The following is a 26,709-nucleotide window of genomic DNA, read 5'->3' on the forward strand; positions in this document are numbered from 1 at the left end:
CAAAGAGATCCACGGAATACAGATGTAACTCGGTGGGATGAATTAACAGAACACTAAACAGTTTCTCAGAAATCTTCTTTCCAGATTTCATTGAGGATATTTCCTTTTTCACGATAGCCCTCTATGGGCTTCCAAATATCACTTTGCCAATTTCACAAGAATTGTCTTAGCGAAAGGCTTCTTGAGGGGAAAGCTGTAACTCTGTGAGATGATTTCACAGAACACAAAGAAGTTTCTCAGAAAGCTTCTTTCTCTTTGTTATCGGAGGATATTTCCTTTGGCCCTATAGTCTTCCAAGGGATCCAAAATATTTGTTCTCAGATTCCACAGAAATAAGGCTAGCAAAGAGATCCACGAAATACAGATGTAACTCTGTGAGATGAATAAACAGAACACTAAGCAGTTTATGAGAAAGCTTCTTTCCAGATTTCATCTGAGGATATTTCCTTTTTCACCATAGCCCTCTAAGGGCTTCCAAATATCACTTTTCCTATTCCACAACAACTGACTTAGAGAAAGGCTTCTTGAGGGGAAAGCTGTAACTCTGTGAGATGATTTCACAGAACACAAAGAAATTTCTCAGAAAGCTTCTTTCTCTTTGTTATTGGAGGATATTTCCTTTGGCCCTATAGTCTTCCAAGGGATCCGAAATATCTCTTCTCAGATTCCACAGAAATAAGGCTAGCAAAGAGATCCACGAAATGCAGATGTAACTCTGTGAGATGAATTAACAGAACACTAAGCAGTTTCTCAGAAAGCTTCTTTCCAGATTTCATCTGAGGATATTTCCTTTTTCACCTTAGCCCTCTATGGGCTTCCAAATGTCAGTTGCCAATTCCACAAGAACTGTCTTGGGGAAAGGCTTCTTGAGGGGAACGCTGTAACTCTGTGAGATGATATCACAGAACACAAAGAAGTTTCTCAGAAAGCTTCTTTCTCTTTGTTATCGGAGGATATTTCCTTTGGCCCTATAGTCTTGCAAGGGATCCCAAATATCTGTTCTCAGAATCCACAGAAATAAGGCTAGCAAAGAGATCCACGAAATACAGAAGCAACTCTGTGAGATGAATTAACAGAACACTAAGCATTTTCTCAGAAAGCTTCTTTCCAGATTTCATCTGAGGACATTTCCTTTTTCACCATAGCCCTCCATGGGCTGCCATATATCACTTTGCCCATTCCACAACAACTGTCTTAGCGAAAGGTTTCTTGAGGGGAAAGATGTAACTCGGTAAGATGATTTCACAGAACACAAAGAAGTTTCTCAGAAAGCTTATTTCTCTTTGTTATCGGAGCATATTTCCTTTGGCCCTATAGTCTTCCAAGGGATCCGAAATATCTGTTCTCAGATTACACAGAAATAAGGCTAGCAAAGAGATCCACGAAATACCGATGTAACTCTGTGAGATGAATTAACAGAACACTAAGCAGTTTCTCAGAAAGCTTCTTTCCAGATTTCATCTGAGGATATTTCCTTTTTCACCATAGCCCTCTATGGGTTTCCAAATGTCACTTTGCCAATTCCACAAAAACTGTCTTGGCGAAACGCTTCTTGAGGGGAAAGCTGTAACTCTGTGAGATGATTTCACAGAACACAAAGAAGTTTCTCAGAAAGCTTCTTTCTCTTTGTTATCGGAGGATATTTCCTTTGGCCCTGTAGTGTTCAAAGGGATACGAAATATCTGTTCTCAGATTCCACAGAAATAAGACTGGCAAAGAGATCCACGAAGTACAGATGTAACTCGGTGAGTGGAAGCCACATATCACAGAGCAGTTTCTCAGAAAGCTTCTTTCCAGATTTCATCCGAGGATATTTCCTTTTTCACCACAGCCCTCTATGGGCTTCCAAATATCACTTTGCCAATTCCACAAGAACTGCCTTAGCGAAAGGCTTCTCGAGGGGAAAGCTGTAACTCTGTGAGATGATTTCACAGAACACAAAGAAATTTCTCAGAAAGCTTCTTTCTCTTTGTTATCGTGGGATATTTCCTTTGCCCCTAGAGTCTTCCAAGGGATCCGAAATATCTGTTCTCAGATTCCACAGAAATAAGGCTAGCAAAGAGATCCACGAAATACAGATGTAACTCTGTGAGATGAATTAACAGAACACTAAGCAGTTTCTCAGAAAGCTTCTTTCCAGATTTCATCTGAGGATATTTCCTATTTCACCATAGCCCTCTCTGGGCTTCCAAATGTCACTTTGCCAATTCCACAAAAACTGTCTTGGGGAAAGACTTCTTGAGGGGAACGCTGTAACTCTGTGAGATGATATCACAGAACACAAAGAAGTTTCTCAGAAAGCTTCTTTCTCTTTGTTATCGGAGGATATTTCCTTTGGCCCTATAGTCTTCCAAGGGCTCCGAAATATCTGTTCTCAGTTCAACAGAAATAAGGCAAGCAAAGAGATCCAGGAAATACAGATGTAACTCTGTGGGATGAATTAACAGAACACTAAACAGTTTCTCAGAAATCTTCTTTCCAGATTTCATCTTAGGATATTTCCTTTTTTACGATAGCCCTCTATGGGCTTCCAAATATCACTTTGCCAATTTCACAAGAACTGTCTTAGCGAAAGGCTTCTTGAGGGGAAAGATGTAACTCTGTGAGATGAATTAACAGAACACTGAGAAGTTTCTCAGAAAGCTTCTTTCCCGATTTCATCTGAGGATATTTCCTTTTTCACCATAGCCCTCTATGGGCTGCCATATATCACTTTGCCCATTCCACAACAACTGTCTTAGCGAAAGGCTTCTTGAGGGGAAAGATGTAACTCTGTGAGATGATTTCACAGAACACAAAGAAGTTTCTCAGAAAGCTTCTTTCTCTTTGTTATCGGAGCATATTTCCTTTGGCCCTATAGTCTTCCAAGGGATCCGAAATATCTGTTCTCAGATTCCACAGAAATAAGGCTAGCAAAGAGATCCACGAAATACCGATGTAACTCTGTGAGATGAATTAACAGAACACTAAGCAGTTTCTCAAAAAGCTTCTTTCCAGATTTCATCTGAGGATATTTCCTTTTTCACCATAGCCCTCTATGGGATTCCAAATGTCACTTTGCCAGTTCCACAAAAACTGTCTTGGCGAAACGCTTCTTGAGGGGTAAGCTGTAACTCTGTGAGATGATTTCACAGAACACAAAGAAGTTTCTCAGAAAGCTTCTTTCTCTTTGTTATCGGAGGATATTTCCTTTGGCCCTATAGTCTTTCAAGGGATCCGAAATATCTGTTCTCATATTCCACAGAAATAAGGCTAGCAAAGGGATCCACGAAATGCAGATGTAACTCTGTGAGATGAATTAACAGAACACTAAGCAGTTTCTCAGAAAGCTTCTTTCCAGATTTCATCTGAGGATATTTCCTTTTTCAACGTAGACCTATATGGGCTTCAAAATATCACGTTGCCAATTCCACAAAAACTGTCTTAGCGGAAGGCTTCTTGAGGGGAAAGCTGTAACTCTGTGAGATGATTTCACAGAATACAAAGAAGTTTCTCAGAAAGCTTCTTTCTCGTTGTTATCGGAGGATATTTCCTTTGGCCCTATAGTCTTCCAAGGGATCCGAAATATCTGTTCTCAGATTCCACAGAAATAAGGCTAGCAAAGAGATCCACGAAATACCGATGTAACTCTGTGAGATGAATTAACAGAACACTAAGCAGTTTCTCAGAAAGCTTCTTTCCAGATTTGATCTGAGGATATTTCCTTTTTCACCCAATCCCTCTCTGGGCTTCCAAATATCACTTTGCCAATTCCACGACAACTGTCTCAGCGAAAGGTTTCTTGAGGGGAAAGCTGTAACTCTGTGAGATGATTTCACAGAACAAAAAGAAGTTTCTCAGAAAGCTTCTTTCTCTTTGTTATCGGAGGATATTTCCATTGGCCCTATAGTCTTCCAAGGGATACGAAATATCTGTTCTCAGATTCCACAGAAATAAGGCTAGCAATGACAAACACGAAATACAGATGTAACTCTGTGATATTCATTAACAGAACACTAAGCAGTTTCTCAGAAAGCTTCTTTCTAGACTTCATTTGAGGATATTTCGTTTTTCACCATAGCCCTCTACGGGCTTCCAAATATCACTTTGCCAATTCCACAACAACTGTCTTAGCGAAAGGCTTCTTGAGGGGAAAGCTGTAACTCTGTGAGATGATTTCACAGAACAAAAAGAAGTTTCTCAGAAAGCTTCTTTCTCTTTGTTATCGGAGGATATTTCCATTGGCCCTATAGTCTTGCAAGGGATACGAAATATCTGTTTTCAGATTCCACAGAAATAAGGCTAGCAAAGAGATCCACGAAATACCGATGTAACACGGTGAGATGAATTAACAGAACACTAAGCAGTTTCTCAGAAAGCTTCTTTCCAGATTTCATCTGAGGATATTTCCTTTTTCACCCTATCCCTCTATGGGCTTCCAAATATCACTTTGCCAATTCCACAACAACTGTTTTAGAGAAAGGCTTCTTGTGGGGAAAGCTGTAACTCTGTGAGATGATTTCACAGAAGAAAAAGAAGTTTCTCAGAAAGCTTCTTTCTCTTTGTTATCGGAGGATATTTCCATTGGCCCTATAGTCTTGCAAGGGATACGAAATATCTGTTCTCAGATTCCACAGAAATAAGGCTAGCAAAGAGATCCACGAAATACAGATGTAACTCTGTGAGATGAATTAACAGAACACTAAGCAGTTTCTCAGAAAGCTTCTTTCCAGATTTCATCTGAGGATATTTCCTTTTTCACCATAGCCCTCTAAGGGCTTCCAAATATCACTTGGCCAATTCCACAACAACTGTCTTAGCGAAAGGCTTCTTGAGGGGAAAGCTGTAACTCTGTGAGATGATTTCACAGAACACAAAGAAATTTCTCAGAAAGCTTCTTTCTCTTTGTTATTGGAGGATATTTCCTTTGGCCCTATAGTCTTCCAAGGGATCCGAAATATCTGTTCTCAGATTCCACAGAAATAAGGCTAGCAAAGAGATCCACGAAATACAGATGTAACTCTGTGAGATGAATTAACAGAACACTAAGCAGTTTCTCAGAAAGCTTCTTTCCAGATTTCATCTGAGGATATTTCCTTTTTCACCCTAGCTCCCTATGGGCTTCCAAATGTCACTTTGCCAATTCCACAAGAACTGTCTTGGGGAAAGGCTTCTTGAGGGGAACGCTGTAACTCTGTAAGATGATATCACAGAACACAAAGAAGTTTCTCAGATAGCTTCTTTCCCTTTGTTATCGGAGGATATTTCCTTTGGCCCTATAGTCTTCCAAGGGATCCGAAATATCTGTTCTCAGTTCCACAGAAATAAGGCAAGCAAAGTGATCGGCGAAATACAGATGTAACTCTGTGAGATGAATTAACAGAACACTAAGCAGTTTCTCAGAAAGCTTCTTTCCATATTTCACGTGAGGATATTTCCTTTTTCACCATAGCCCTCTATGGGCTTCCAAATATCACTTGGCCAATTCCACAAGAACTGTCTTAGCGAATGGCTTCTTGAGGGGAAAGCTGTAACTCTGTGAGATGATTTCACAGAACACAAAAAAGTTTCTCAGGAAGCTTCTTTCTTTTTGTTATCGGAGGATATTTACTTTGGCCCTATAGTCTTCCAAGGGATCCGAAATATCTGTTCTCAGATTCCACAGAAATAAGGCTAGCAAAGAGATCCACGAAATACCGATGTATCTCTGTGAGATGAATTAACAGAACACTAAGCAGTTTCTCAGAAAGCTTCTTTCCAGATTTCATCTGAGGATATTTCCTTTTTCACCCTATCCCTCTATGGGCTTCCAAATATCACTTTGCCAATTCCCCAACAACTGTCTTAGCGAAAGGCTTCTTGAGGGGAAAGCTGTAACTCTGTGAGATGATTTCACAGAACACAAAGAAATTTCTCAGAAAGCTTCTTTCTCTTTGTTATCGTGGGATATTTCCTTTGGCCCTATAGTCTTCCAAGGGATCCGAAATATCTGTTCTCAGATTCCACAGAAATAAGGCTAGCAAGGAGATCCACGAAATACAGATGTAACTCTGTGAGATGAATTAACAGAACACTAAGCAGTTTCTCAGAAAGCTTCTTTCCAGATTTCATCTGAGGATATTTCCTTTTTCACCATAGCCCTCTAAGGGCTTCCAAATATCACTTGGCCAATTCCACAACAACTGTCTTAGCGAAAGGCTTCTTGAGGGGAAAGCTGTAACTCTGTGAGTTGATTTCACAGAACACAAAGAAATTTCTCAGAAAGCTTCTTTCTCTTTGTTATTGGAGGATATTTCCTTTGGCCCTATAGTCTTCCAAGGGATCCGAAATATCTGTTCTCAGATTCCACAGAAATAAGGCTAGCAAAGAGATCCACGAAATACAGATGTAACTCTGTGAGATGAATTAACAGAACACTAAGCAGTTTCTCAGAAAGCTTCTTTCCAGATTTCATCTGAGGATATTTCCTTTTTCACGATAGACCTCTATGGGCTTCCAAATATCACTTTGCCAATTCCACAAGAACTGTCTTAGCGAAAGGCTTCTTGAGGGGAAAGCTGTAACTCTGTGAGATGATTTCACAGAACACAAAGAATTTTCTTAGAAAGCTTCTTTCTCTTTGTTATCGTGGGATATTTCCTTTGGCCCTATAGTCTTCCAAGGGATCCGAAATATCTGTTCTCAGATTCCACAGAAAAAAGGCTAGCGAAGAGATCCAATATATACAGATGTAACTCTGTGAGATGAATTAACAGAACACTAAGCAGTTTCTCAGAAAGCTTCTTTCCAGATTTCATCTGAGAATATTTCCTTTTTCACGATAGCCCTCTATGGGCTTCCAAATGTCACTTTGCCAATTCCACAAGAACTGTCTTGGCGAAAGGCTTCTTGAGGGGAAAGCTGTAACTCTGTGAGATGATTTCACAGAACACAAAGAAGTTTCTCAGAAACCTTCTTTCTCTATGTTATCGGCGGATATTTCCTTTGGCCCTATAGTCTTCCAAGGGATCCGAAATATCTGTTCTCAGATTCCACAGAAATAAGGCTAGCAAAGAGATCCACGAAATATAGATGTAACTCTGAGATATGAATTAACAGAACACTAAGCAGTTTCTCAGAAAGCTTCTTTCCAGATTTAATCTGAGGATATTCCCTTTTTCACCATAGCCCTCTATGGGCTTCCAAATGTCACTTTGCCAATTCCAGAAGAACTGTCTTGGCGAAACGCTTCTTGAGGAGAAAGCTGTAACTCTGTGAGATGATTTCACAGAACACAAAGAAGTTTCTCAGAAAGCTTCTTTCTATTTGTTATCAGAGGATATTTCCTTTGGCCCTATAGTCTTCCAAGGGATCCGAAATATCTGTTCTCAGATTCCACAGAAATAAGGCCAGAAAAGAGATCCACGAAATACAGATGTAACTCTGTGAGATGAATTAACAGAACACTAAGCAGTTTCTCAGAAAGCTTCTTTCCAGATTTCATCTGAGGATATTTCCTTTTTCACCCTATCCCTCTACGGGCTTCCAAATATCACTTTGCCAATTCCACAACAACTGTCTTAGCGAAAGGCTTCTTGAGGGGAAAGCTGTAAGTCTGTGAGAAGATTTCATAGAACACAAAGAAGTTTCTCAGAAAGCTTCTTTCTCCTTGTTATCGGAGGATATTTCCATTGGCCCTATAGTCTTGCAAGGGATCCGAAATATCTGTTCTTAGATTCCACAGAAATAAGGCTAGCAAAGAGATCCACGAAATACAGATGTAACTCTGTGAGATGAATTAACAGAACACTAAGCAGTTTCTCAGAAAGCTTCTTTCCAGATTTCATCTGAGGATATTTCCTTTTTCACGATTGACCTCTATGGGCTTCCAAATATCACTTTGCCAATTCCACAAGAACTGTCTTAGCGAAAGGCTTCTTGAGGGGAAAGCTGTAACTCTGTGAGATGATTTCACAGAACACAAAGAAATTTCTCAGAAAGCTTCTTTCTCTTTGTTATTGGAGGATATTTCCATTGGCCCTATAGTCTTCCAAGGGATCCGAAATATCTGTTCTCAGATTCCACAGAAATAAGGCTAGCAAAGAGATCCACGAAATACAGATGTAACACTGTGAGATGAATTAACAAAACACTAAGCAGTTTCTCAGAAAGCTTCTTTCCAGATTTCATCCTAGGATACTTCCTTTTTCACGATAGCCCTCTATGGGCTTCCAAATATCACTTTGCCAATTCCACAAGAACTGTCTTAGCGAAAGGCTTCTTGAGGGGAAAGCTGTAACTCAGTGAGATGATTTCACAGAACACAAAGAATTTTCTCAGAAAGCTTCTTTCTCTTTGTTATCGTGGGATATTTCCTTTGGCCCTATAGTCTTCCAAGGGATCCGAAATATCTGTTCTCAGATTCCACAGAAATAAGGCTAGCAAAGAGATCCACGAAATACCGATGTAACTCTGTGAGATGAATTAACAGAACACTAAGCAGTTTCTCAGAAAGCTTCTTTCCAGATTTCATCTGAGGATATTTCCTTTTTCACCATAGCCCTCTATGGGCTGCCATATATCACTTTACCCATTCTACAAGAATTGTCTTAGCGAAAGGCTTCTTGAGGGGAAACTGTAACTCTGTGAGCTGATTTCACAGAACACAAAGAAGTTTCTCAGAAAGCTTCTTTCTCTTTGTTATCGGATCATATTTCCTTTGGCCCTATAGTCTTCCAAGGGATCCGAAATATCTGTTCTCAGATTCCACAGAAATAAGGCTAGGAATGAGATCCACGAAATACAGATGTAACTCTGTGAGATGAATTAACAGAACACTAAGCAGTTTCTCAGAAAGCTTCTTTCCAGATTTCATCTGAGGATATTCCCTTTTTCACCATAGCCCTCTATGGGCTTCCAAATGTCACTTTGCCAACTCCACAAGAACTCTCTTGGCGAAACGCTTCATGAGGGGAAAGCTGCAACTCTGTGAGATGATTTCACAGAACACAAAGAAGTTTCTCAGAAAGCTTCTTTCTCTTTGTTATCGGAGGATATTTCCTTTGGCCCTATAGTCTTCAAAGGGATCCGAAATATCTGTTCTCAGATTCCACAGAAATAAGGCTAGCAAAGAGATCGACGAAATACAGATGTAACTCTGTGAGATGAATTAACAGAACACTAAGCAGTTTCTCAGAAAGCTTCTTTCCAGATTTCATCTGAGGATATTTCGTTTTTCACCGTAGCACTCTATGGGCTTCCAAATATCACTTTGCCAATTCCACAAGAACTGTCTTAGCGAAAGGCTTCTTGAGGGGAAAGCTGTAACTCTGTGAGATGATTTCACAGAACACAAAGAAGTTTCTCAGAAAGCTTCTTTCTCTTTGTTACCGGAGGATATTTCCTTCGGCCCTATAGTCTTCCAAGGGAACCGAATTATCTGTTTTCAGATTCCACAGAAATAAGGCTAGTAAAGACATCCACGAAATACAGATGTAACTCGGTGAGATGAATTAACAGAACACTAAGCAGCTTCTAAAAAAGCTTCTTTCCAGATTTCATCTGAGGATATTTCCTTTTTCACCATAGCCCTCTTTGGGCTTCCAAATATCACTTTGCCAATTCCACAAGAACTGTCTTAGCGAAAGGCTTCTTGAGGGGAAAGCTGTAACTCTGGGAGATGATTTCCCAGAACACAAAGAAGTTTCTCAGAAAGCTTCTTTCTCTTTGTTATCGGAGGATATTTCCTTTGGCCCTATAGTCTTCCAAGGGATCCGAAATATCTGTTCTCAGATTCCACAGAAATAAGGCTAGCAAAGAGATCCAGGAAATATAGATGTAACTCTGTGAGATGAATTAACAGAACACTAAGCAGTTTCTCAGAAAGCTTCTTTCCAGATTTCATCTGAGGATATTTCCTTTTTCACCATAGCCCTCTATGGGCTTCCAAATATCACTTTGCCAATTCCACAAGAACGGTCTTAGCGAAAGGCTTCTTGAGGGGAAAGCTGTAACTCTGTGAGATGATTTCACAGAACACCAAGAAGTTTCTCAGAAAGCTTCGTTCTCTTTGTTATCGGAGGATATTTCCTTTGGCCCTATAGTCTTCCAAGGGAACCGAAATATCTGTTCTCAGATTCCACAGAAATAAGGCTAGCAAAGAGATCCACGAAATACAGATGTAACTCTGTGAGATGAATTAACAGAACACTAAGCAGTTTCTCAGAAAGCTTCCTTCCAGATTTCATCTGAGGATATTTCCTTTTCCACCATAGCCCTCTATGGGCTTCCAAATATCACTTTGCCAATTCCACAAGAATTGTCTTAGCGAAAGGCTTCTTGAGGGGAAAGCTGTAACTCTGTGAGATGATTTCACAGAACACAAAGAAGTTTCTCAGAAAGCTTCTTTCTCTTTGTTATCGTTGGATATTTCCTTTGGCCCTATAGTCTTCCAAGGGAACTGAAATATCTGTTCGCAGATTCCACAGAAATAAGGCTAGCAAAGAGATCCACGAAATACAGATGTAACTGTGTGAGATGAATTAACAGAACACTAAGCAGTTTCTCAGAAAGCTTCTTTCCAGATTTCATTTGAGGATATTTCCTTTTTCACCATAGCCCTCTATGGGATTCCTAATATCACTTTGCCCTTCCACAACAACTTTCTTAGCGAAAGGCTTCTTCAGAAGAAGGCTGTAACTCTGTGAGATGACTTCACAGAACACAAAGAAGTTTCTCAGAAAGCTTCTTTCTCTTTGTTATCGGAGGATATTTCCTTTTGCCCTATAGTCTTCCAAGGGATCCGAAATATCTGTTCTCAGATTCCACAGAAATAAGGCTAGCAAAGAGATCCACGAAATACAGATGTAACTCTGTGAGATGAATTAACAGAACACTAAGCAGTTTCTCAGAAAGCTTCTTTCCAGATTTCATCTGAGGATATTTCCTTTTTCACCATAGCCCTCTATGGGCTTCCAAATATCACTTTGCCAATTCCACAAGAACTGTCTTAGCGAAAGGTTTCTTTAAGGGAATGCTGTAACTCTGTGAGATGATTTCACAGAACACAAAGAAGTTTCTCAGAAAGCTTCTTTCTCTTTGTTATCGGAGGATATATCCTTTGGCCCTATAGTCTTCCAAGGGATCCGAAATATCTGTTCTCAGATGCCACAGAAATAAGGCTAGCAAAGAGATCCACGAAATACAGATGTAAATCTGTGAGATGAATTAACAGAACACTAAACAGTTTCTCAGAAATCTTCTTTCCAGATTTCATCTGAGGATATTTCCTTTTTCACCATAGCCCTCTATGGGCTTGTAAATGTCACTTTGCGAATTCCACAAGAACTGTCTTGGGGAAAGGCTTCTTGAGGGGAAAGCTGTAACTCTGTGAGATGATTTCACAGAACACAAAAAAGTTTCTCGGAAAGCTTCTTTCTCTTTCTTATCCGAGGATATTTCCTTTGGCTCTATAGTCTTCCAAGGGATCCGAAATATCTGTTCTCAGATTCCACAGAAATAAGGCTAGCAAAGAGATCCACGAAATATAGATGTAACTCTGTGAGATGAATTAACAGAACACTAAGCAGTTTCTCAGAAAGCTTCTTTCCAGATTTAATCTGAGGATATTCCCTTTTTCACCGTAGCCCTCTATGGGCTTCCAAATGTCACTTTGCCAATTCCAGAAGAACTGTCTTGGCGAAACGCTTCTTGAGGAGAAAGCTGTAACTCTGTGAGATGATTTCACAGAACACAAAGAAGTTTCTCAGAAAGCTTCTTTCTCTTTGTTATCAGAGGATATTTCCTTTGGCCCTATAGTCTTCCAAGGGATCCGAAATATCTGTTCTCAGATTCCACAGAAATAAGGCCAGAAAAGAGATACACGAAATACAGATGTAACTCTGTGAGATGAATTAACAGAACACTAAGCAGTTTCTCAGAAAGCTTCTTTCCAGATTTCATCTGAGGATATTTCCTTTTTCACGATAGCCCTCAATGGGCTTCCAAATATCACTTTGCCAATTCCACAAGAACTGTCTTAGCGAAAGGCTTCTTGAGGGGAAAGCTGTAACTCTGTGAGATGATTTCACAGAACACAAAGAATTTTCTCAGAAAGCTTCTTTCTCTTTGTTATCGTGGGATATTTCCTTTGGCCCTATAGTCTTCCAAGGGATCCCAAATATCTGTTCTCAGATTCCACAGAAATAAGGCTAGCGAAGAGATCCACGATATACAGATGTAACTCTGTGAGATGAATTAACAGAACACTAAGCAGTTTCTCAGAAATCTTCTTTCCAGATTTCATCTGAGGATATTTCCTTTTTCACCATAGCCCTCTATGGGCTTCCAAATATCACTTTGCCAATTCCACAAGAACTGTCTTAGCGAAAGGCTTCTTGAGGGGAATGCTGTAACTCTGTGAGATGATTTCACAGAACACAAAGAAGTTTCTCAGAAAGCTTCTTTCTCTTTGTTATCGGAGGATATTTCCTTTGGCCCTATAGTCTTCCAAGGGATCCGAAATATCTGTTCTCAGATTCCACAGAAATAAGGCTAGCAAAGAGATCCACGAAATACAGATGTAACTCTGTGAGATGAATTAACAGAACACTAAGCAGTTTCTCAGAAAGCTTCTTTCCAGATTTCATCTGAGGATATTTCCTTTTTCACCATAGCCTTCTATGGGCTTCGAAATGTCACTTTGCCAATTCCACAAGAACTGTCTTGGCGAAAGGCTTCTTGAGGGGAAAGCTGTAACTCTGTGAGATGATTTCACAGAACACAAAGAAGTTTCTCAGAAACCTTCTTTCTCTTTGTATCGGAGGATATTTCCTTTGGCCCTATAGTCTTCCAAGGGATCCGAAATATCTGTTCTCAGATTCCACAGAAATAAGGCCAGCCAAGAGATCCACGAAATACAGATGTAAATCTGTGAGATGAATTAACAGAACACTAAGCAGTTTCTCAGAAAGCTTCTTTCCAGATTTCATCTGAGGATATTTCCTTTTTCACCCTATCCCTCTACGGGCTTCCAAATATCACTTTGCCAATTCCACAACAACTGTCTTAGCGAAAGGCTTCTTGAGGGGAAAGCTGTAACTCTGTGAGATGATTTCACAGAACACAAAGAAGTTTCTCAGAAAGCTTCTTTCTCTTTGTTATCGGAGGATATTTCCATTGGCCCTATAGTCTTGCAAGGGATCCGAAATATCTGTTCTTAGATTCCACAGAAATAAGGCTAGCAAAGAGATCCACGAAATACAGATGTAACTCTGTGCGATGAATTAACAGAACACTAAGCAGTTTCTCAGAAAGCTTCTTTCCAGATTTCATCTGAGGATATTTCCTTTTTCACGATAGACCTCTATGGGCTTCCAAATATCACTTTGCCAATTCCACAGAACTGTCTTAGCGAAAGGCTTCTTGAGGGGAAAGCTGTAACTCTGTGAGATGATTTCACAGAACACAAAGAATTTTCTTAGAAAGCTTCTTTCTCTTTGTTATCGTGGGATATTTCCTTTGGCCCTATAATCTTCCAAGGGATCCGAAATATCTGTTCTCAGATTCCACAGAAAAAGGCTAGCGAAGAGATCCACGATATACAGATGTAACTCTGTGAGATGAATTAACAGAACACTAAGCAGTTTCTCAGAAAGCTTCTTTCCAGATTTCATCTGAGAATATTTCCTTTTTCACGATAGCCCTCTATGGGCTTCCAAATGTCACTTTGCCAATTCCAGAAGAACTGTCTTGGCGAAACGCTTCTTGAGGAGAAAGCTGTAACTCTGTGAGATGATTTCACAGAACACAAAGAAGTTTCTCAGAAAGCTTCTTTCTCTTTGTTATCAGAGGATATTTCCTTTGGCCCTATAGTCTTCCAAGGGATCCGAAATATCTGTTCTCAGATTCCACAGAAATAAGGCCAGAAAAGAGATCCACGAAATACAGATGTAACTCTGTGAGATGAATTAACAGAACACTAAGCAGTTTCTCAGAAAGCTTCTTTCCAGATTTCATCTGAGGATATTTCCTTTTTCACCCTATCCCTCTACGGGCTTCCAAATATCACTTTGCCAATTCCACAACAACTGTCTTAGCGAAAGGCTTCTTGAGGGGAAAGCTGTAACTCTGTGAGATGATTTCATAGAACACAAAGAAGTTTCTCAGAAAGCTTCTTTCTCCTTGTTATCGGAGGATATTTCCTTTGGCCCTATAGTCTTGCAAGGGATCCGAAATATCTGTTCTTAGATTCCACAAAAATAAGGCTAGCAAAGAGATCCACGAAATACAGATGTAACTCTGTGAGATGAATTAACAGAACACTAAGCAGTTTCTCAGAAAGCTTCTTTCCAGATTTCATCTGAGGATATTTCCTTTTTCACCATTGACCTCTATGGGCTTCCAAATATCACTTTGCCAATTCCACAAGAACTGTCTTAGCGAAAGGCTTCTTGAGGGGAAAGCTGTAACTCTGTGAGATGATTTCACAGAACACAAAGAAATTTCTCAGAAAGCTTCTTTCTCTTTGTTATGGGAGGATATTTCCTTTGGCCCTATAGTCTTCTAAGGGATCCGAAATATCTGTTCTCAGATTCCACAGAAATAAGGCTAGCAAAGAGATCCACGAAATACAGATGTAACACTGTGAGATGAATTAACAGAACACTAAGCAGTTTCTCAGAAAGCTTCTTTCCAGATTTCATCTGAGGATATTTCCTTTTTCACCATAGCCCTCTAGGGGCTGCCATATATCACTTTACCCATTCCACAACAACTGTCTTAGCGAAAGGCTTCTTGAGGGGAAAGCTGTAACTCTGTGAGATGATTTCACAGAACACAAAGAAGTTTCTCAGAAAGCTTCTTTCTCTTTGTTATCGGATCATATTTCCTTTGGCCCTATAGTCTTCCAAGGGATCCGAAATATCTGTTCTCAGATTCCACAGAAATAAGGCTAGGAAAGAGATCCACGAAATACAGATGTAACTCTGTGAGATGAATTAACAGAACACTAAGCAGTTTCTCAGAAAGCTTCTTCCAGATTTCATCTGATGATATTCCCTTTTTCACCATAGCCCTCTATGGGCTTCCAAATGTCACTTTGCCAACTCCACAAGAACTCTCTTGGCGAAACGCTTCTTGAGGGGAAAGCTGCAACTCTGTGAGATGATTTCACAGAACACAAAGAAGTTTCTCAGAAAGCTTCTTTCTCTTTGTTATCGGAGGATATTTCCTTTGGCCCTATAGTCTTCAAAGGGATCCGAAATATCTGTTCTCAGATTCCACAGAAATAAGGCTAGCAAAGAGATCCACGAAATACACATGTTACTCTGTGAGATGAATTAACAGAATAATAAGCAGTTTCTCAGAAAGCTTCTTTCCAGATTTCATCTGAGGATATTTCGTTTTTCACCATAGCCCTCTATGGGCTTCCAAATATCACTTTGCAAATTCCACAAGAACTGTCTTAGCGAAAGTCTTCTTGAGGGGAAAGCTGTAACTCTGTGAGATGATTTCAAAGAACACAAAGAAGTTTCTCAGAAAGCTTCTTTCTCTTTGTTATCCGAGGATATTTCCTTTGGCCCTATAGTCTTCCAAGGGATCCGAAATATCTGTTCTCAGATTCCACAGAAATAAGGCTAGCAAAGAGATCCACGAAATACAGATGTAACACTGTGAGATGAATTAACAGAACACTAAGCAGTTACTGAGATAGCTTCTTTCCAGATTTCATCTGAGGATATTTCCTTTTTCACCATAGCCCTCTATGGGCTTCCAAATATCACTTTGCCAATTCCACAAGAACTGTCTTAGCGAAAGGCTTCTTGAGGAGAAAGCTGTAACTCTGTGAGATGATTTCACAGAACACAAAGAAGTTTCTCAGAAAGCTTCTTTCTCTTTGTTATCGGAGTATATTTCCTTTGGCCCTATGGTCTTCCAAGGGATCCGAAATATCTGTTCTCAGATTCCACAGAAATAACGCTAGCAAAGAGATCCACGAAAAACAGACGTAACTCTGTCAGATGAATTAACAGAACACTAAGCAGTTTCTCAGAAAGCTTCTTTCCAGATTTCATCTGAGGTTATTTCCTTTTTCACCATAGCTCTCTAAGGGCTTCCAAATATCACTTTGCCAATTCCACAAGAACTGTGTTAGCGAAAGGCTTCTTGAGGGGAAAGCTGCAACTCTGTGAGATGATTTCAAAGAACATGAAGAAGTTTCTCAGAAAGCTTCTTTCTCTTTGTTGTCGGAGGATATTTCCTTTGGCTATATAGTCTTCCAAGGGATCCGAAATATTTGTTCTCAGATTCCACAGAAATAAGGCTAGCAAAGAGATCCACGAAAAACAGATGTAACTCTGTGAGATGAATTAACAGAACACTAAGCAGTTTCTCAGAAAGCTTCATTCCAGATTTCATCTGAGGTTATTTCCTTTTTCACCATAGCCCTCTATGGGCTTCCAAATATCACTTTGCCAATTCCACAAGAACTGTCTTAGCGAAAGGCTTCTTGAGGAGAAAGCTGTAACTCTGTGAGATGATTTCACAGAACACAAAGAAGTTTCTCAGAAAGCTTCTTTCTCTTTGTTATCGGAGGATATTTCCTTTGGCCCTCTAGTCTTCCAAGGGATCCGAAATATCTGTTCTCAGATTCCACAGAAATAAGGCTAGCAAAGAGATCCAGGAAATATAGATGTAACTCTGTGAGATGAATTAACAGAACACTAAGCAGTTTCTCAGAAAGCTTCTTTCCAGATTTCATCTGAGGATATTTCCTTTTTCACCATAGCCCTCTTTGGGCTTCCATATATCACTTTGCCAATTCCACAAGAACGGTCTTAGCGAAAGGCTTCTTGAGGGGAAAGCTGTAACTCTGTGAGATGATTTCACAGAACACAAAGAAGTTTCTCAGAAAGCTTCGTTCTCTTTGTTATCGGAGGATATTTCCTTTGGCCCTATAGTCTTCCAAGGGAACCGAAATATCTGTTCTCAGATTCCACAGAAATAAGGCTAGCAAAGAGATCCACGAAATACAGATGTAACTCTGTGAGATGAATTAACAGAACACTAAGCAGTTTCTCAGAAAGCTTCCTTCCAGATTTCATCTGAGGATATTTCCTTTTCCACCATAGCCCTCTATGGGCTTCCAAATATCACTTTGCCAATTCCACAAGAACTGTCTTAGCGAAAGGCTTCTTGAGGGGAAAGCTGTAACTCTGTGAGATGATTTCACAGAACACAAAGAAGTTTCTCAGAAAGCTTCTTTCTCTTTGTTATTGGAGGATATTTCCTTTGGCCCTATAGTCTTCCAAGGGAACCGAAATATCTGTTCGCAGATTCCACAGAAATAAGGCTAGCAAAGAGATCCACGAAATACAGATGTAACTGTGTGAGATGAATTAACAGAACACTAAGCAGTTTCTCAGAAAGCTTCTTTCCAGATTTCATGTGAGGATATTTCCTTTTTCACCATAGCCCTCTATGGGATTCCTAATATCACTTTGCCCTTCCACAACAACTTTCTTAGCGAAAGGCTTCTTCAGAAGAAGGCTGTAACTCTGTGAGATGACTTCACAGAACACAAAGAAGTTTCTCAGAAAGCTTCTTTCTCTTTGTTATCGGAGGATATTTCCTTTGGCCCTATAGTCTTCCAAGGGATCCGAAATATCTGTTCTCAGATTCCACAGAAATAAGGCTAGCAAAGAGATCCACGAAATACAGATGTAACTCTGTGAGATGAATTAACAGAACACTAAGCAGTTTCTCAGAAAGCTTCTTTCCAGATTTCATCTGAGGATATTTCCTTTTTCACCATAGCCCTCTATGGGCTTCCAAATATCACTTTGCCAATTCCACAAGAACTGTCTTAGCGAAAGGTTTCTTTAAGGGAATGCTGTAACTCTGTGAGATGATTTCACAGAACACAAAGAAGTTTCTCAGAAAGCTTCTTTCTCTTTGTTATCGGAGGATATATCCTTTGGCCCTATAGTCTTCCAAGGGATCCGAAATATCTGTTCTCAGATGCCACAGAAATAAGGCTAGCAAAGAGATCCACGAAATACAGATGTGAATCTGTGAGATGAATTAACAGAACACTAAGCAGTTTCTCAGAAATCTTCTTTCCAGATTTCATCTGAGGATATTTCCTTTTTCACCATAGCCCTCTATGGGCTTGTAAATGACACTTTGCGAATTCCACAAGAACTGTCTTGGGGAAAGGCTTCTTGAGGGAAAGCTGTAACTCTGTGAGATGATTTCACAGAACACAAAAAAGTTTCTCGGAAAGCTTCTTTCTCTTTCTTATCCGAGGATATTTCCTTTGTCTCTATAGTCTTCCAAGGGATCCGAAATATCTGTTCTCAGATTCCACAGAAATAAGGCTAGCAAAGAGATCCACGAAATACAGATGTAACTCTGTGAGATGAATTAACAGAACACTAAGCAGTTTTTCAGAAAGCTTCTTTCCAGATTTCACTTCAGGATATTTCCTTTTTCACCATAGCCCTCTATGGGCTTCCAAATATCACTTTGCCAATTCCACAAGAACTGTCTTAGCGAAAGGCTTCTTGAGGGGAAAGCTGTAACTCTGGGAGATGATTTCCCAGAACACAAAGAAGTTTCTCAGAAAGCTTCTTTCTCTTTGTTATCGGAGGATATTTCCTTTGGCCCTATAGTCTTCCAAGGGATCCGAAATATCTGTTCTCAGATTCCACAGAAATAAGGCCAGAAAAGAGATACACGAAATACAGATGTAACTCTGTGAGATGAATTAACAGAACACTAAGCAGTTTCTCAGAAAACTTCTTTCCAGATTTCATCTGAGGATATTTCCTTTTTCACCCTATCCCTCTACGGGCTTCCAAATATCACTTTGCCAATTCCACAACAACTGTCTTAGCGAAAGGCTTTTTGAGGGGAAAGCTGTAACTCTGTGAGATGATTTCATAGAACACAAAGAAGTTTCTCAGAAAGCTTCTTTCTCTTTGTTATCGGAGGATATTTCCATTGGCCCTATAGTCTTGCAAGGGATCCGAAATATCTGTTCTTAGATTCCACAGAAATAAGGCTAGCAAAGAGATCCACGAAATACAGATGTAAGTCTGAGAGATGAATTAACAGAACACTAAGCAGTTTCTCAGAAAGCTTCTTTCCAGATTTCATCTGAGGATATTTCCTTTTTCACGATTGACCTCTATGGACTTCCGAATATCACTTTGCCAATTCCACAAGAACTGTCTTAGCGAAAGGCTTCTTGAGGGGAAAGCTGTAACTCTGTGAGATGATTTCACAGAACACAAAGAAATTTCTCAGAAAGCTTCTTTCTCTTTGTTATTGGAGGATATTTCCTTTGGCCCTATAGTCTTCCAAGGGATCCGAAATATCTGTTCTCAGATTCCACAGAAATAAGGCTAGCAAAGGGATCCACGAAATACAGATGTAACACTGTGAGATGAATTAACAGAACACTAAGCAGTTTCTCAGAAAGCTTCTTTCCAGATTTCATCTGAGGATATTTCCTTTTTCACGATAGCCCTCTATGGGCTTCCAAATATCACTTTGCCAATTCCACAAGAACTGTCTTAGCGAAAGGCTTCTTGAGGGGAAAGCTGTAACTCTGTGAGATGATTTCACAGAACACAAAGAATTTTCTCAGAAAGCTTCTTTCTCTTTGTTATCGTGGGATATTTCCTTTGGCCCTATAGTCTTCCAAGGGATCCGAAATATCTGTTCTCAGATTCCACAGAAATAAGGCTAGCGAAGAGATCCACGATATACAGTTGTAACTCTGTGAGATGAATTAACAGAACACTAAGCAGTTTCTCAGAAAGCTTCTTTCCAGATTTCATCTGAGGATATTTCCTTTTTCACGATCGCCCTCTATGGGCTCCAAATATCACTTTGCCAATTCCACAAGAACTGTCTTAGCGAAAGGCTTCTTTATGGGAAAGCTGTAACTCTGTGAGATGATTTCACAGAACACAAAGAAGTTTCTCAGAAAGCTTCTTTCTCTTTGTTATCGGAGGATATTTCCTTTGGCCCTATAGTCTTCCAAGGGATCCGAAATATCAGTTCTCAGATTCCACAGAAATAAGGCTTGCAAAGCATCCACGAAATACACATGTAACTCTGTGAGATGAATTAACAGAACACTAAGCAGTTTCTCAGAAAGCTTCTTTCCAGATTTCATCTGAGGATATTTCCTTTTTCACCATAGCCCCCTATGGGCTTCCAAATGTCACTTTGCCAATTCCACAAGAACTGTCTTGGGGAAAGGCTTCTTGAGGGGAAAGCTGTAACTTTGTGAGATGATATCACAGAACACAAAGATGTTTCCCAGAAAGCTTCTTTCTCTTTGTTATCGGAGGATATTTCCTTTGGAACTATAGTCTTCCAAGGGATCCGAAATATCTGTTCTCAGATTCCACAGAAATAAGGCTAGTAAAGACATCCACGAAATACAGATGTAACTCGGTGAGATGAATTAACAGAACACTAAGCAGCTTCTCAAAAAGCTTCTTTCCGGATTACATCTGAGGATATTTCCTTTTTCACCATAGCCCTCTATGGGCTTCCAAATATCACTTTGCCAATTCCACAAGAACTGTCTTAGCGAAAGGCTTCTTGAGGGGAAAGCTGTAACTCTGTGAGATGATTTCACAGAACACAAAGAAGTTTCTCAGAAAGCTTCTTTCTCTTTGTTATCGGAGGATATTTCCTTTGGCCCTATAGTCTTCCAAGGGATCTGAAATATCTCTTCTCAGATTCCACAGAAATAAGGCTAGCAAAGAGATCCACAAAATACATATGTAACTCTGTGAGATGAATTAACGGAACACTAAGCAGTTTCACAGAAAGCTTCTTTCCAGATTTCAACTGAGGATATTTCCTTTTTCACCATAGCCCTCTAGAGGCTTCCAAATATCACTTTGCCAATTCCACAAGAACTATCTTAGCGAAACGCTTCTTGAGGGGAAAGCTGTAACTCTGTGAGATGATTTCAAAGAACACAAAGAAGTTTCTCAGAAAGTTTCTTTCTCTTTGTTATCGGAGGATATTTCCTTTGGCCCTGTAGTCTTGCAAGGGATCCGAAATATCTGTTCTCAGATTCCACAGAAATAAGGCTAGCAAAGAGATCCACGGAATACAGATGTATCTCTGTGAGATGAATTAACGTAACACTAAGCAGTTTCTCAGAAAGCTTCTCTCCAGATTTCTTCTGAGGATATTTCCTTTTTCACCATAGCCCTCTATGGGCTTCCAAATATCACTTTGCCAATTCCACAAGAACGGTCTTAGCGAAAGGCTTCTTGAGCGGAAAGCTGTAACTCTGGGAGATGATTTCCCAGAACACAAAGAAGTTTCTCAGAAAGCTTCTTTCTCTTTGTTATCGGAGGATATTTCCTTTGGCCCTATAGTCTTCCAAGGGATCCGAAATATCTGTTCTCAGATTCCACAGAAATAAGACTAGCAAAGAGATCCAGGAAATATAGATGTAACTCTGTGAGATGAATTAACAGAACACTAAGCAGTTTCTCAGAAAGCTTCTTTCCAGATTTAATCTGAGGATATTCCCTTTTTCACCATAGCCCTCTAAGGGCTTCCAAATGTCACTTTGCCAATTCCAGAAGAACTGTCTTGGCGAAACGCTTCTTGAGGAGAAAGCTGTAACTCTGTGAGATGATTTCACAGAACACAAAGAAGTTTCTCAGAAAGCTTCTTTCTCTTTGTTATCAGAGGATATTTCCTTTGGCCCTATAGTCTTCCAAGGGATCCGAAATATCTGTTCTCAGATTCCACAGAAATAAGGCCAGAAAAGAGATCCACGAAATACAGATGTAACTCTGTGAGATGAATTAACAGAACACTAAGCAGTTTCTCAGAAAGCTTCTTTCCAGATTTCATCTGAGGATATTTCCTTTTTCACCCTATCCCTCTACGGGCTTCCAAATATCACTTTGCCAATTCCACAACTACCGTCTTAGCGAAAGGCTTCTTGAGGGGAAAGCTGTAACTCTGTGAGATGATTTCATAGAACACAAAGAAGTTTTTCAGAAAGCTTCTTTCTCTTTGTTATCGGAGGATATTTCCATTGGCCCTATAGTCTTGCAAGGGATCCGAAATATCTGTTCTTAGATTCCACAGAAATAAGGCTAGCAAAGAGATCCACGAAATACAGATGTAACTCTGTGAGATGAATTAACAGAACACTAAGCAGTTTCTCAGAAAGCTTCTTTCCAGATTTCATCTGAGGATATTTCCTTTTTCACGATTGACCTCTATGGGCTTCCAAATATCACTTTGCCAATTCCACAAGAACTGTCTTAGCGAAAGGCTTCTTGAGGGGAAAGCTGTAACTCTGTGAGATGATTTCACAGAACACAAAGAAATTTCTCAGAAAGCTTCTTTCTCTTTGTTATTGGAGGATATTTCCTTTGGCCCTATAGTCTTCCAAGGGATCCGAAATATCTGTTCTCAGATTCCACAGAAATAAGGCTAGCAAAGAGATCCACGAAATACAGATGTAACTCTGTGAGATGAATTAACAGAACACTAAGCAGTTTCTCAGAAAGCTTCTTTCCAGATTTCATCTGAGGATATTCCCTTTTTCACCATAGCCCTCTATGGGCTTCCAAATGTCACTTTGCCAACTCCACAAGAACTGTCTTGGCGAGACGCTTCTTGAGGAGAAAGCTGCAACTCTGTGAGATGATTTCACAGAACACAAAGAAGTTTCTCAGAAAGCTTCTTTCTCTTTGTTATCGGAGGATATTTCCTTTGGCCCTATAGTCTTCAAAGGGATCCGAAATATCTGTTCTCAGATTCCACAGAAATAAGGCTAGCAAAGAGATCGACGAAATACAGATGTAACTCTGTGAGATGAATTAACAGAACACTAAGCAGTTTCTCAGAAAGCTTCTTTCCAGATTTCATCTGAGGATATTTCCTTTTCCACCATAGCCCTCTATGGGCTTCCAAATATCACTTTGCCAATTCCACAAGAACTGTCTTAGCGAAAGGCTTCTTGAGGGGAAAGCTGTAACTCTGTGAGATGATTTCACAGAACACAAAGAAGTTTCTCAGAAAGCTTCTTTCTCTTTGTTATCGGAGGATATTTCCTTTGGCCCTATAGTCTTACAAGGGAACCGAAATATCTGTTCGCAGATTCCACAGAAATAAGGCTAGCAAAGAGATCCACGAAATACAGATGTAACTGTGTGAGATGAATTAACAGAACACTAAGCAGTTTCTCAGAAAGCTTCTTTCCAGATTTCATCTGAGGATATTTCCTTTTTCACCATAGCCCTCTATGGGATTCCTAATATCACTTTGCCCTTCCACAACAACTTTCTTAGCGAAAGGCTTCTTCAGAAGAAGGCTGTAACTCTGTGAGATGACTTCACAGAACACAAAGAAGTTTCTCAGAAAGCTTCTTTCTCTTTGTTATCGGAGGATATTTCCTTTGGCCCTATAGTCTTCCAAGGGATCCGAAATATCTGTTCTCAGATTCCACAGAAATAAGGCTAGCAAAGAGATCCACGAAATACAGATGTAACTCTGTGAGATGAATTAACAGAACACTAAGCAGTTTCTCAGAAAGCTTCTTTCCAGATTTCATCTGAGGATATTTCCTTTTTCACCATAGCCCTCTATGGGCTTCCAAATATCACTTTGCCAATTCCACAAGAACTGTCTTAGCGAAAGGTTTCTTTAAGGGAATGCTGTAACTCTGTGAGATGATTTCACAGAACACAAAGAAGTTTCTCAGAAAGCTTCTTTCTCTTTGTTATCGGAGGATATATCCTTTGGCCCTATAGTCTTCCAAGGGATCCGAAATATCTGTTCTCAGATGCCACAGAAATAAGGCTAGCAAAGAGATCCACGAAATACAGATGTGAATCTGTGAGATGAATTAACAGAACACTAAGCAGTTTCCCAGAAATCTTCTTTCCAGATTTCATCTGCGGATATTTCCTTTTTCACCATAGCCCTCTATGGGCTTGTAAATGACACTTTGCGAATTCCACAAGAACTGTCTTGGGGAAAGGCTTCTTGAGGGAAAGCTGTAACTCTGTGAGATGATTTCACAGAACACAAAAAAGTTTCTCGGAAAGCTTCTTTCTCTTTCTTATCCGAGGATATTTCCTTTGGCTCTATAGTCTTCCAAAGGATCCGAAATATCTGTTCTCAGATTCCACAGAAATAAGGCTAGCAAAGAGATCCACGAAATACAGATGTAACTCTGTGAGATGAATTAACAGAACACTAAGCAGTTTCTCAGAAAGCTTCTTTCCAGATTTCACTTCAGGATATTTCCTTTTTCACCATAGCCCTCTATGGGCTTCCAAATATCACTTTGCCAATTCCACAAGAACTGTCTTAGCGAAAGGCTTCTTGAGGGGAAAGCTGTAACTCTGGGAGATGATTTCCCAGAACACAAAGAAGTTTCTCAGAAAGCTTCTTTCTCTTTGTTATCGGAGGATATTTCCTTTGGCCCTATAGTCTTCCAAGGGATCCGAAATATCTGTTCTCAGATTCCACAGAAATAAGGCTAGCAAAGAGATCCACGAAATACAGATGTAACTCTGTGAGATGAATTAACAGAACACTAAGGAGTTTCTCAGAAAGCTTCTTTCCAGATTTCATCTGAGGATATTCCCTTTTTCACCATAGCCCTCTATGGGCTTCCAAATGTCACTTTGCCAATTCCAGAAGAACTGTCTTGGCGAAACGCTTCTTGAGGAGAAAGCTGTAACTCTGTGAGATGATTTCACAGAACACAAAGAAGTTTCTCAGAAAGCTTCTTTCTCTTTGTTATCAGAGGATATTTCCTTTGGCCCTATAGTCTTCCAAGGGATCCGAAATATCTGTTCTCAGATTCCACAGAAATAAGGCCAGAAAAGAGATACACGAAATACAGATGTAACTCTGTGAGATGAATTAACAGAACACTAAGCAGTTTCTCAGAAAGCTTCTTTCCAGATTTCATCTGAGGATATTTCCTTTTTCACCCTATCCCTCTACGGGCTTCCAAATATCACTTTGCCAATTCCACAACAACTGTCTTAGCGAAAGGCTTTTTGAGGGGAAAGCTGTAACTCTGTGAGATGATTTCATAGAACACAAAGAAGTTTCTCAGAAAGCTTCTTTCTCTTTGTTATCGGAGGATATTTCCATTGGCCCTATAGTCTTGCAAGGGATCCGAAATATCTGTTCTTAGATTCCACAGAAATAAGGCTAGCAAAGAGATCCACGAAATACAGATGTAACTCTGTGAGATGAATTAACAGAACACTAAGCAGTTTCTCAGAAAGCTTCTTTCCAGATTTCATCTGAGGATATTTCCTTTTTCACCATAGCCCTCTATGGGCTTCCAAATATCACTTTGCCAATTCCACAAGAACTGTCTTAGCGAAAGGTTTCTTTAAGGGAATGCTGTAACTCTGTGAGATGATTTCACAGAACACAAAGAAGTTTCTCAGAAAGCTTCTTTCTCTTTGTTATCGGAGGATATATCCTTTGGCCCTATAGTCTTCCAAGGGATCCGAAATATCTGTTCTCAGATGCCACAGAAATAAGGCTAGCAAAGAGATCCACGAAATACAGATGTGAATCTGTGAGATGAATTAACAGAACACTAAGCAGTTTCCCAGAAATCTTCTTTCCAGATTTCATCTGCGGATATTTCCTTTTTCACCATAGCCCTCTATGGGCTTGTAAATGACACTTTGCGAATTCCACAAGAACTGTCTTGGGGAAAGGCTTCTTGAGGGAAAGTTGTAACTCTGTGAGATGATTTCACAGAACACAAAAAAGTTTCTCGGAAAGCTTCTTTCTCTTTCTTATCCGAGGATATTTCCTTTGGCTCTATAGTCTTCCAAGGGATCCGAAATATCTGTTCTCAGATTCCACAGAAATAAGGCTAGCAAAGAGATCCACGAAATACAGATGTAACTCTGTGAGATGAATTAACAGAACACTAAGCAGTTTCTCAGAAAGCTTCTTTCCAGATTTCACTTCAGGATATTTCCTTTTTCACCATAGCCCTCTATGGGCTTCCAAATATCACTTTGCCAATTCCACAAGAACTGTCTTAGCGAAAGGCTTCTTGAGGGGAAAGCTGTAACTCTGGGAGATGATTTCCCAGAACACAAAGAAGTTTCTCAGAAAGCTTCTTTCTCTTTGTTATCGGAGGATATTTCCTTTGGCCCTATAGTCTTCCAAGGGATCCGAAATATCTGTTCTCAGATTCCACAGAAATAAGGCTAGCAAAGAGATCCACGAAATACAGATGTAACTCTGTGAGATGAATTAACAGAACACTAAGGAGTTTCTCAGAAAGCTTCTTTCCAGATTTCATCTGAGGATATTCCCTTTTTCACCATAGCCCTCTATGGGCTTCCAAATGTCACTTTGCCAATTCCAGAAGAACTGTCTTGGCGAAACGCTTCTTGAGGAGAAAGCTGTAACTCTGTGAGATGATTTCACAGAACACAAAGAAGTTTCTCAGAAAGCTTCTTTCTCTTTGTTATCGGAGGATATTTCCTTTGGAACTATAGTCTTCCAAGGGATCCGAAATATCTGTTCTCAGATTCCACAGAAATAAGGCTAGTAAAGACATCCACGAAATACAGATGTAACTCGGTGAGATGAATTAACAAAACACTAAGCAGCTTCTCAAAAAGCTTCTTTCCAGATTACATCTGAGGATATTTCCTTTTTCACCATAGCCCTCTATGGGCTTCCAAATATCAC

The sequence above is a fragment of the Macaca nemestrina genome, chromosome 13, assembly GCF_043159975.1.
Source record: "Macaca nemestrina isolate mMacNem1 chromosome 13, mMacNem.hap1, whole genome shotgun sequence".
NCBI lineage: Eukaryota > Metazoa > Chordata > Mammalia > Primates > Cercopithecidae > Macaca > Macaca nemestrina.